The sequence below is a fragment of the Trachypithecus francoisi genome, unplaced genomic scaffold (assembly GCF_009764315.1).
Source record: "Trachypithecus francoisi isolate TF-2019V2 unplaced genomic scaffold, Tfra_2.0 Lachesis_group8, whole genome shotgun sequence".
In the NCBI taxonomy this organism is placed as follows: domain Eukaryota; kingdom Metazoa; phylum Chordata; class Mammalia; order Primates; family Cercopithecidae; genus Trachypithecus; species Trachypithecus francoisi.
Window position 1 is genome coordinate 21,350,398 of NW_022681473.1, and position 9,164 is coordinate 21,359,561.

Below are 9,164 nucleotides of genomic sequence, written 5' to 3' on the forward strand. Positions count from 1 at the left end.
AGGATGTACTTTTATTCTCCCTCTCCTGGAGTTAATCAGCATGAATGTCTTTGTGTGCGCGTGATATTCATTCCCCCTCTGCCTCTGATAACCTTCCTCCCTCCTCACCTGTCTGGCCACAGATTCGGCCAAAGTGTCTGGAGCTGATTGCAGTGAACCTCAGTCTGGGTCCAGCCCACAACCCCAGAGAGTTGATGGTATTCCCAATAACATTTGGCAACTTAGAGAACACCTCCTCCCCAATTTCCCTTAAGGCTGATTTAGACTCCTTTGGCTTTTGACTTTAAGGCGCCCCGCGATGTTCCCTAGCTTGGATTCTCTGCGCATCGCACCAACAACTCCTGTGCTTTGGCTTCTAATTCACTCATTCCACCAACTCACTTGGGGCTTCTATGACTAGCATGCGAAAAGGGGGAATAATTAAGAAAAATGTCACACCACACTACCTTACACACCTCCCGGGAATTACAGAATACGGGGATATGGGGGGCATGAAGTGGGAGGGGACGAGGGTCCGAATAACGCAACCTAGTAGCCTGTTATTTTGAGAGTCACCATCACCGAGGAGAAATCTTTCAAACCCACTGGCGGGAAGGTGCGGTATCCTGGGAATGGAGACCCGGATAGTGCCTGGCCTCTGCAGGGAAAGCCGGTGAGCCATTGGCCTTCCATTCCTGAAACGCCCGGCCTAGGCTCATCCTCGAGTCTAACACTTCGCTCCCCCTCCTTTAAATTTTTTTCCTTTCCTTCCCACTCACCCCTCCTTTCCCCCAAAGCTCTCACCGAAGTCACGACTATCCCCTTTGAACATCCTTAACCCCCTCGTCCCCGTATCCCTCTACTGCATCCAGGGCGGGGCTAACCGCAGCTGGCGCCAACCCCGCCCCCTGGCGCTCGGAACTGAACTCGCTGAGGACCAAGGCATTTTCAGCACCTATCTTCCGTGGACAGCAACCGAGTCTTGGGCCAGCCCGAACCAGGGTCGCGGTCCTCAGTTCCCGGACCGGAGCCAGCGGGGAGGTTTGTCAAAGGAGTAGAGATTTTTCCCTCTCTTTACCCAACCCTATCCATGCAATTTTGATCTATGCTGCACAGTCTCCATTGATCTCTCAGAGATATGGCCCATTAAGTCGTGTCTGGCCACCCTTTAAGACAGCGAAAATGGGGAGGTGAGGGGGCCATCGAGAAAACCAAGCTCAACAGCGCCGACCCATAACGAGAGAGAGAGTTGCAGCTGCTATTGATTCAGAGATTCATGAGGGTGATTCCCGGCTCTGCAAGAATTCCCTCTCTTGGTTTCTTTGCATGCAACCCCAAATTCATTATATACATACACACGCACACAGCTACACCCCTTACCCCCTACTCAGTCCCACTATCCTCTTTAGAAGGGGCGAAAAAGGTAGCCAAAAAAGAACCCCGGAGCATGCACAAAGTAAGCGTCAGCTCATACTCACAGTCTGCGGCATGCACATGACATAATATTACTTACCCAAACGGGAACTCCTTAAGAGAGAGAAAGAGAAACATAGGGGGAGAAAAGAGAAAGTGGATGGAAAGAGGAGAGAGGAGAGGAAAAATCCAACAATTAATTTCCAGACATAGTTGTGGGGGGAGGAATGCGGTGATGTCCAGGTTTTCTTCCACCCGAGCTGGCTTTTTATCCCAGTACAGCCCTCGGTTTATTTCTGGAACAAGATCAAACCCTGATGCTATTTTTAGCAAGTACTGAAAAAACCTCCACACACAAAGGCATTTCGCTGGAACCTTACGTCCAAAACATTAAATGTGCATTAAGCACCCCCTCCTCACTTTTTTTCCCTGCACCACCAGACTCACTTGCATAACTGCAGAAAATGTTTTTCAAATCAGAAAAATACCCAAATATTTCTTATATTCTCCCTCCCTCCCGTTAACTCCCATCTGTCTCTGCCTGTTGCAAGCTCCTCGCAGTCTCCCCGAGCAGAAGGCGTCGGAGTGGTTGTATTCTTAGAGCTGCATGTCTCCATTGATCAGATTCCCTACATGCGGAGGAAAGTAGGGGGTGGGGGCCATAGCCCCTTCCCCAGAGGAGCTTCCCAGGAGAGCTCTAGAAGCTATTGCTATCCACGATGGAAATTCCCAGATGAGAAAAAAAAAAAACATCCATACCCTTCCCACGTTTCCCACCCACGCTTTGCAAAATCGCGTTGTGTTTGCAACACACCGCCTTTGGAAATGTATATTTTGAAAGCTGCATATGTGTGTCTGTGTGTGTGTTTTGCGTTCTAGTAATTCACTACGAGGGGGCTGGAGAAAATAGACCCATGAAGGCAGCGCGGAGCAGCCGCCTTGAGTCTCCTTTGCCAGCCTGCGTCAGTCATCAGCTACTGACGTCACGTGTAGATTCTCCTCTTTGGTGGGTCTGGTTCAGCTGAGAAGACGCTTCTGCTCGGAGACAGCGCTTTGTGTTCGGCGCAGCCACTGAGCAGGCGAGGCGGCCGAGGCGGGCGCCACCCCAGGCTTGGGCTGGGCAGCTGCAGAGCAGGCTGCAGCCTAGTCTGCACCGGGCGAGCGGGGCCCCGAGGGGCGTGCCCAGCAGGACAGCCCCCTCCCCAAACTCTCCCAAGACGCCCAATGCAAACTCGACCGTGCACAGACTCCGGCGCGCGTCCTTTCCCCGCCCTTTCTCGTCTGGTCACTGTAGCATAGACAGCTATAGCTATAACTCGGATTAATTCTGTGTGTTTGTCGGGCAGATAGCCCCGGCTCTTCGAGTGACGCAAATAACAGATTCTAAGGCTCCCGCTCTCTCTCTCCTGCTCTCTTTTTCTCCCTCCTTTTCCCTCTTCTGTTTCCTGCGCCCACGCATCCTGCCTGGTCTCCCACGGAATCAGCCAGCTATACAGCTTCCCAGAGAGCAATGATCCGAGTTACAGAGAGACGGACAGACTCCCAGAGCAGAAACAAATAAGCCTGCAATTAAATACACACATGCACACAACCCTTTGCAAATGGCCAGCAGCCATTTAGGGGCTCCCCTGTGTGGGGAAAGGGGGAACTGATTCACAAATCCACCGCCCTCGAAGGCGTCAGTTCTGGCGGTGGGGAGCGCCCAGAGGGGAGTGTCCAGCTTGCTACTGCGGCTTTCCCTTCTGCTCTCCACCCGAAGAGGAAACTCACCTCTATAAATACCCAGATGGCACGGTATTCGGGAATAAACAACTTTTGTTGAATGGTAGGAGGAGGAGAAAATTCAACAAAGACTGCAAATGCTTAGTCTCCAGCGACATTATCAGGACTTTTTAAGGCGAGATGACGTTTACCCTTTCTCCCTCTCAAAGACCAGGATATCTTTTTTCTACTTAAAATAACGTCCCTGAAAAATGAGCTCAATGGATTAGTGCTATTTTTAAACCAATTTGAATGGAGCTTGCTTCCCAAGGGTGAGGAGGGTGTGCATGTGTGTGTGGATGTGTGTGTCTCAGGGTGTGTGGGGTGTGTCTGAATCTGAGGTTTTCAGCAGAAGAAATGCCACACCTCAGCATGACAAAGGGTTTCTTGATTGATGAGTGATGGAGGTAGGGAGAATTCTTACAGAGTGGAAGATGTGAAGAAAACCACATGCACACAAATCATCCTCCTTAAATGCACACATATTCTAGATCCACTTGGATAACTTCTGCCCTGAAAGAGAGGAAACCAAAAGCAGAGAGCTATTTACAATCATGGATGGAGGAATGGCTGATCTTGTTTCTTAACCCTAATTATCAACCTTCCCTGCAACGGTTTCCTTTGATGCCAGTAAACACTTTTCCAGAGGTTATCCCTTGGATTTGGGGCACAAGGCCTGGGAGAGAATGATCATGGGCCTCAGCTGTCATCTCCCTTTTCAAGCTCTCCTACTCTTTGTAACTTGCCTGAGAGATTTGGGGTTAAGCTTATCCTGTCCAGTACCCTCAATTCCTGTCTGTGGCTTGAGCTGTGCCTACTAAAGGGAGACAGAGGACATCTGCTGTGTACGGAGGACACCCTCTGGCAGCCCATCAGCAGCTGTTTATTTTTAGCTCACTATTGCATGCATGTATGCATGTGAGAATGTTGCTGCAGCGGGGAGGTGTGCAGTCAGGAGAAATATCAGTGAGAGGGAGGCGGCCCTGGTTCTTGCACTGAAGATGACTTATCACACGGGGTCATCAAATGTGGCCAGACGGACAGGAGACACTGGCAGTATTTCAATGAAGTCTCCTTGGATTAATGAAAATGTCAGGCTAAACGTGTTTTTAAAGGCACAGAGTAGGTATGTTTTTAGATATGAGATTAGGTATGTGTAAGCATAAATTCTTGTGTGTGGGCACATTCACAGAAGTCACATGGTTTCTGTATGGACTACCTAAACTACACAGAGCAGGGCACTTTAGAATGTAACCTGCTTTCTATGCTGTATATAGTGGCTGAGTGTTATTGTGTCTGATGTTGAGATCAAGACAGATTCATTTAAAATCACTACCAGCTTTTAAGCAAACCCAGAATCTAGTCCTAACAAATAAGGTAGCATTGGAAATGGAAGAAATGCACATCAGAACTTTAAGGGCAGCAGCCAAAATTATGCTAGTGTAACGCGGGCTTCCTGGTGGATTCAATGTCTCTGCTCCTCCCTCCCAGAAGAGGGCGCCTCTCTGCCTTGTTTCTGTCTCGATCCAGTAATCAAGACACAGTGAGAGAGGCTTGGAAGCTCCGCAGAAACATCTGCAGAAAGTTAGACCTCCATAGCTAGCATCTCCATTTCCCCTACTCCTCAGTCAGGTCCTTTGGAGGATGTCTGGGCTGGAGCTGGTGACCTTGGCTTCCTGAGCTGTCTCATCATCCTATGCTAAGGGCTGTGGTGCCCAATTCCTGTCTGAGCAGTCAAGCTAAAGACCCTGCGAATGAATAGACTGATGTGGAACCTGTCCAAGGTGAAAACCGCCTTCTGCATTGCCAACTCATTACGGGGCATCCCAAGCATGAAGAGGACTCGTTCCCCCTAATGCTCCCCCAGAGGGCTTGTGGGAGTAGGCTGCTTGTCACGAAGCCCTTGAAAAGAACTGAGTCTCCTCTCTTTCAGGGTGAGCGAAGCCCAGAAACGTCCTGCCTGCATCGACTGTCTCCTCCCCAAGCACCACGAAAAATGCCAGTAGGTACTGGATTTGGAGAAGGAAAACAGTCCAGCTTCCAGGATATCAACCAAGGGAAGTCCCTCAGGGAGGAAGTCTAGGAAAGGGATTCCTCTTTTCCTAAAGGTGTCTTCATCTGGGAGCAGAACTATTTTGGCCTAAGGAAAAGAGGGAGAGAGAAGAAACCAATAGTTTTTCAGCTTCAACTATATGCCAGACACTGTGCCGGACACTTTTACATAAGAAGCTTTATTTAATCCTTAAGGCAATTCTCTAGGTGTCATTATGATAATGGTACCTACCCCTTAGGCTTGATGAGCATAGGAATCACTCCCAAAACAGTTGTTACTTTTCCATTTGAAAGCTAAGGAAATTGAGACCATAACATTTAAGCCGCTTTTCCAAGTCTTAGAGCTTGAAATTATAAAACTAAGGATCAGATCAAATTCATATCTGTATGGCTTCAACACGCATGCCACACCACTCCATCATGTTGCCTCGATTCCAATCTCTGGTCTTTAATATTCCAGGTCTATCCCCCATCATGTGGAGTTGGAGGTGTCTGGGACTTTCTCAGACATTTTCTGAATAACGAGACTGATCTATTCCTCCTAAGGAGCCTGTTAGCCAATAGATGCCCCCTGAACAAGGCTATCTGTCTCTGAGAAGAGACCCCTCCATCCTATTTCAAGGAAAGCCCTAGCTGGTTCAGTCCCATCCCAAACTCAAGGAATTTGTCTGAAACCAGCCAGTTTGTGGTGGAGATGCAGTGAACTTGAGATTCATTCAGGCTGCTGCATCCAAGCATGTTTCCACTCACACCAAGGATGCCCCTGAGATGGTGCTAGGGAAGAATTAGGAATTCCCTGGTCCACTCTTCCAAGAAAGCTGTCCTAAAGTAAGAACAGCAGAAGGTCTACATGCACCTTGAGTTAGCTAGTTATCCTAGTCCTCCAACGCTCCTTTAGAAACTAGCATCTCTGATCATTTTTCTGATTCTGAAAACTTTATAGGCTGAGCCATTATCACAGTGGGGGTAGATAGGCCACAGCATGCATAATTCAGGCTATTTCAAGATCCCCTCCCCCTGTTAAATACACATTTTCATCACTTACCCTGATCAAGAGGTATATTCGGTCTTGGGAAGCACTTCTTAGAAGCCAGCATATTTGGAGATTTGAGGGTGAAAGTTTTAAGGGCCACTGGTTGCTGGAGGAAAGTGGCTGGAATTCCACCCCTTCCCCCACTTTTTTTTGGTTGCCATCAACAACTCAAAATAGTCTCAACAGTCTATTCACCTGAAAGTAGTTACATTGTTCAACTTCAGAACAGTTGAGACAACATCTGCTTTTCGCACAACCCCATTATCCATGGGCAAACTCAAATGCCCTTGTTCTCTCAGCCATTCTAACTGCTGGACACCTTGGAGAACCAGATGATAGATTTTTCCCATGCCTTGCTGATAAAAGGCACATTTGGGAGAATGAGAACCTAGAGAGTCACTCAGGGATATCTAGAGTTGGTTTCATGGTGAGGATCTCAGCAAAGACAGGGGAGCCAAAGCAAGCACATGATAGGGGGCTGAGGCTGGGGCAGGTATCAGGATTCCAGTACACTTGAGCTTAACAGAGGCTAAATAGAAAGGTGTCAGGGGTTGGAAAGCATGGCCACAGAGAAAAAAGAACAATCTGAAGCATGCTTAGAGATACCTGCATGCGTTCAGCCTTAACCTTGTGGTTGAAGGACAGTTGTTTATCTTCCTGAGTTCAGCAGGTCGAGAGATAGCTCAGTCACAAATTCATGGGTATTGGGTAGGTCTGAATTAGCAGAACTTTTTATTCATTTACTATTAAAGCAGCCTTGCAATTAGCTGCTGCTCTACTAAGCTTGGATCACTGTATCTGGTAGGCCAAAAGTAAAGAATGGGGATTATATTTCTTTAATTCCTAGTCCAATAAGTATAGGCTGTGAGACATAAAGAAATAATGGACTAACATATCTGCTGGATAGGCAAGTTTTTTTGTACTTATTGGAAAAGTTATTAGTTAAATAATGAATTGGATCTGAATCTTGTCATGAGAAGAGAGACCTTCAGCTCACATTTGAAAACCTGGTATCTTCCATCAGTGCTAGCTTACCTATAAAAGTAGAAAGAAAAGGGGAGGGGAGAAAATACACCTTCTACATATGGTGAGTTTTCAGAGAGCTATACTTTTTGTAGTAGTGATTGTCTTTGAGAAAGAGATTACTATGACGTCAACAAATTCTGGTTTGGTCAATCCTCAGGATCTGTTTTGGTTTTATAGAGGTCTAAATTAACATTGTGAGGCTGGACTAACATCTACGTCTGGGCTGGGATCCCTGAAGAGCATTTGGGTAAAGAGGGACCAATAGAGGACAAATCTTAGGGCCTAACAGGGTGGATCTGACTCATCAGCACAGGGTTTATCAAAGCACTACAAATCACCTTAGACAGTGCAGGCAAATGCCACTTACCTCACCATCCAGGAACCTGTGGCCCAGGACCCATGAAGAAAAGCCTTGGGTCTCAAATGAAAATGCCCAGTATGAAGCCATTGCAATGTGGTTGAATGAAATGCAAATTTAATTGGGCAAAAAAATCTAGATGATTTCATCCTGTATTCAGAGACAATCCACTTCTGAGGATCTTTCTCTTTCTCCTCCCTAGATCCACTACATTCTAAATCTTAGTCCAGTCTTGAGTAAGCTCTTTCACTGTATCTGACTGGGAACAAGGTATTTCTAGTCTTTCCATGTGGTTTCGATTACATCACACTCAGATATACCCTGGGTCCCTTCATTGAGTGTGACTGCTCTGGAAAAGTGTCTTGTAACTTCATTTTGGCAGAAAGTAGGATTTGCTATGGTTTTCCTGACAGGGGGCTGAGTGTTGGACTAAGTCTAGCATGAGGGAGGAATAGGAGAAAGAGAAATTAATGTTAACCACCTGGACATAATTTGCCAAATAGAGCCAAAGTCACTGCCCATTAGAGGGCACCTCAGAGAAGGAGCTGAGTGGGTGGTGGATGGAGGAATGATGGTGGTCAATAAGGGGTTTTTATGGCAAATGTTAATAGGAAGATGAACATGAACAGCAACATTGCAGAAAGCACGAGGCAAAGGATGAGGTGTGTCCTGGGTGTATGAGGACTGCTTTGAAAACTCATCTGGTCTCCTCTTGGTCGTTGACGCTCCTACAACAAGCAAGAGGAAAGGGACATGGTGTCAGCAATCCACATTCCATCACTCATAATTCCCTGTGAGTGTTCAGTTCCAGGCTCTCCCCTCCCCTTCTTCGGTGGGACCATTTTGGCTTTCCTAGGGGTGGGGGCAACATGGGTGCAGATGCTCAAAGCTACAGTTGGACCAGGGGATGATCAGTCTTACCAGCAGGTGGCGAAATATGAATACACTCCAAATTGGCCGGTCTGAACAGACTATTCATTAAGAAGTCACTTTTCTGGCAAAGTGGAGTTTGTGGTATTAGGAGGTCAAACCAGAAAGTGTTGCTTCCACCCATAGCTGAGGTCCAGGAGGTTACATTATGGATAAATCTTTCTAACCTAGCTGTTTTGTTTAGGACAATGACAACCAATTGCTCACGAGGCACTGCAGAAAGTCTGCTCTTGTAATCTCTGTGTTGTCATCAGCAGGTGCCATTCTGATACCATTATAACATCACTCTGTTTTTAGGGGAAGGGGCAGCTAGTGGAAGATCTTGAGTCGGGGTGGGGAGCTGAGTAATGTCTGGTGTAGCCACTGTCCCACTGTGTAGATTTAGAGGCACACTGACAGTGAAATTGGAGACCCAAACCCCAGGAAAAGCAGGAACGGGACTCCTATTACTTACCCATATCTCAACTCCCCAGTAAGAATCAATGTGAAAATGCTTTGATTCTCCTGGGTGAGGTGAAATATTTACGGCTTCATGAGCTACTGGAGAACTGAAATAATATTTGGGATTCTCTTAGGGACCTAGATATCTCTAAAATGTGGACCTGGTGAGAG

The 9,164-nt window shown here is 47.1% G+C and overlaps 1 long non-coding RNA gene across 1 annotated transcript; it reads right to left on the bottom strand.

The window, feature by feature from the left end:
• Positions 1 to 7,722: 7,722 nt before the first annotated feature.
• Positions 7,723 to 8,811, bottom strand: LOC117081600. Its single transcript, XR_004436204.1, has 2 exons — positions 8,544 to 8,811; positions 7,723 to 8,350 (listed from the first exon to the last, which is right to left on the bottom strand). It is a non-coding gene; the product is annotated as an uncharacterized LOC117081600 (long non-coding RNA).
• Positions 8,812 to 9,164: the final 353 nt, after the last annotated feature.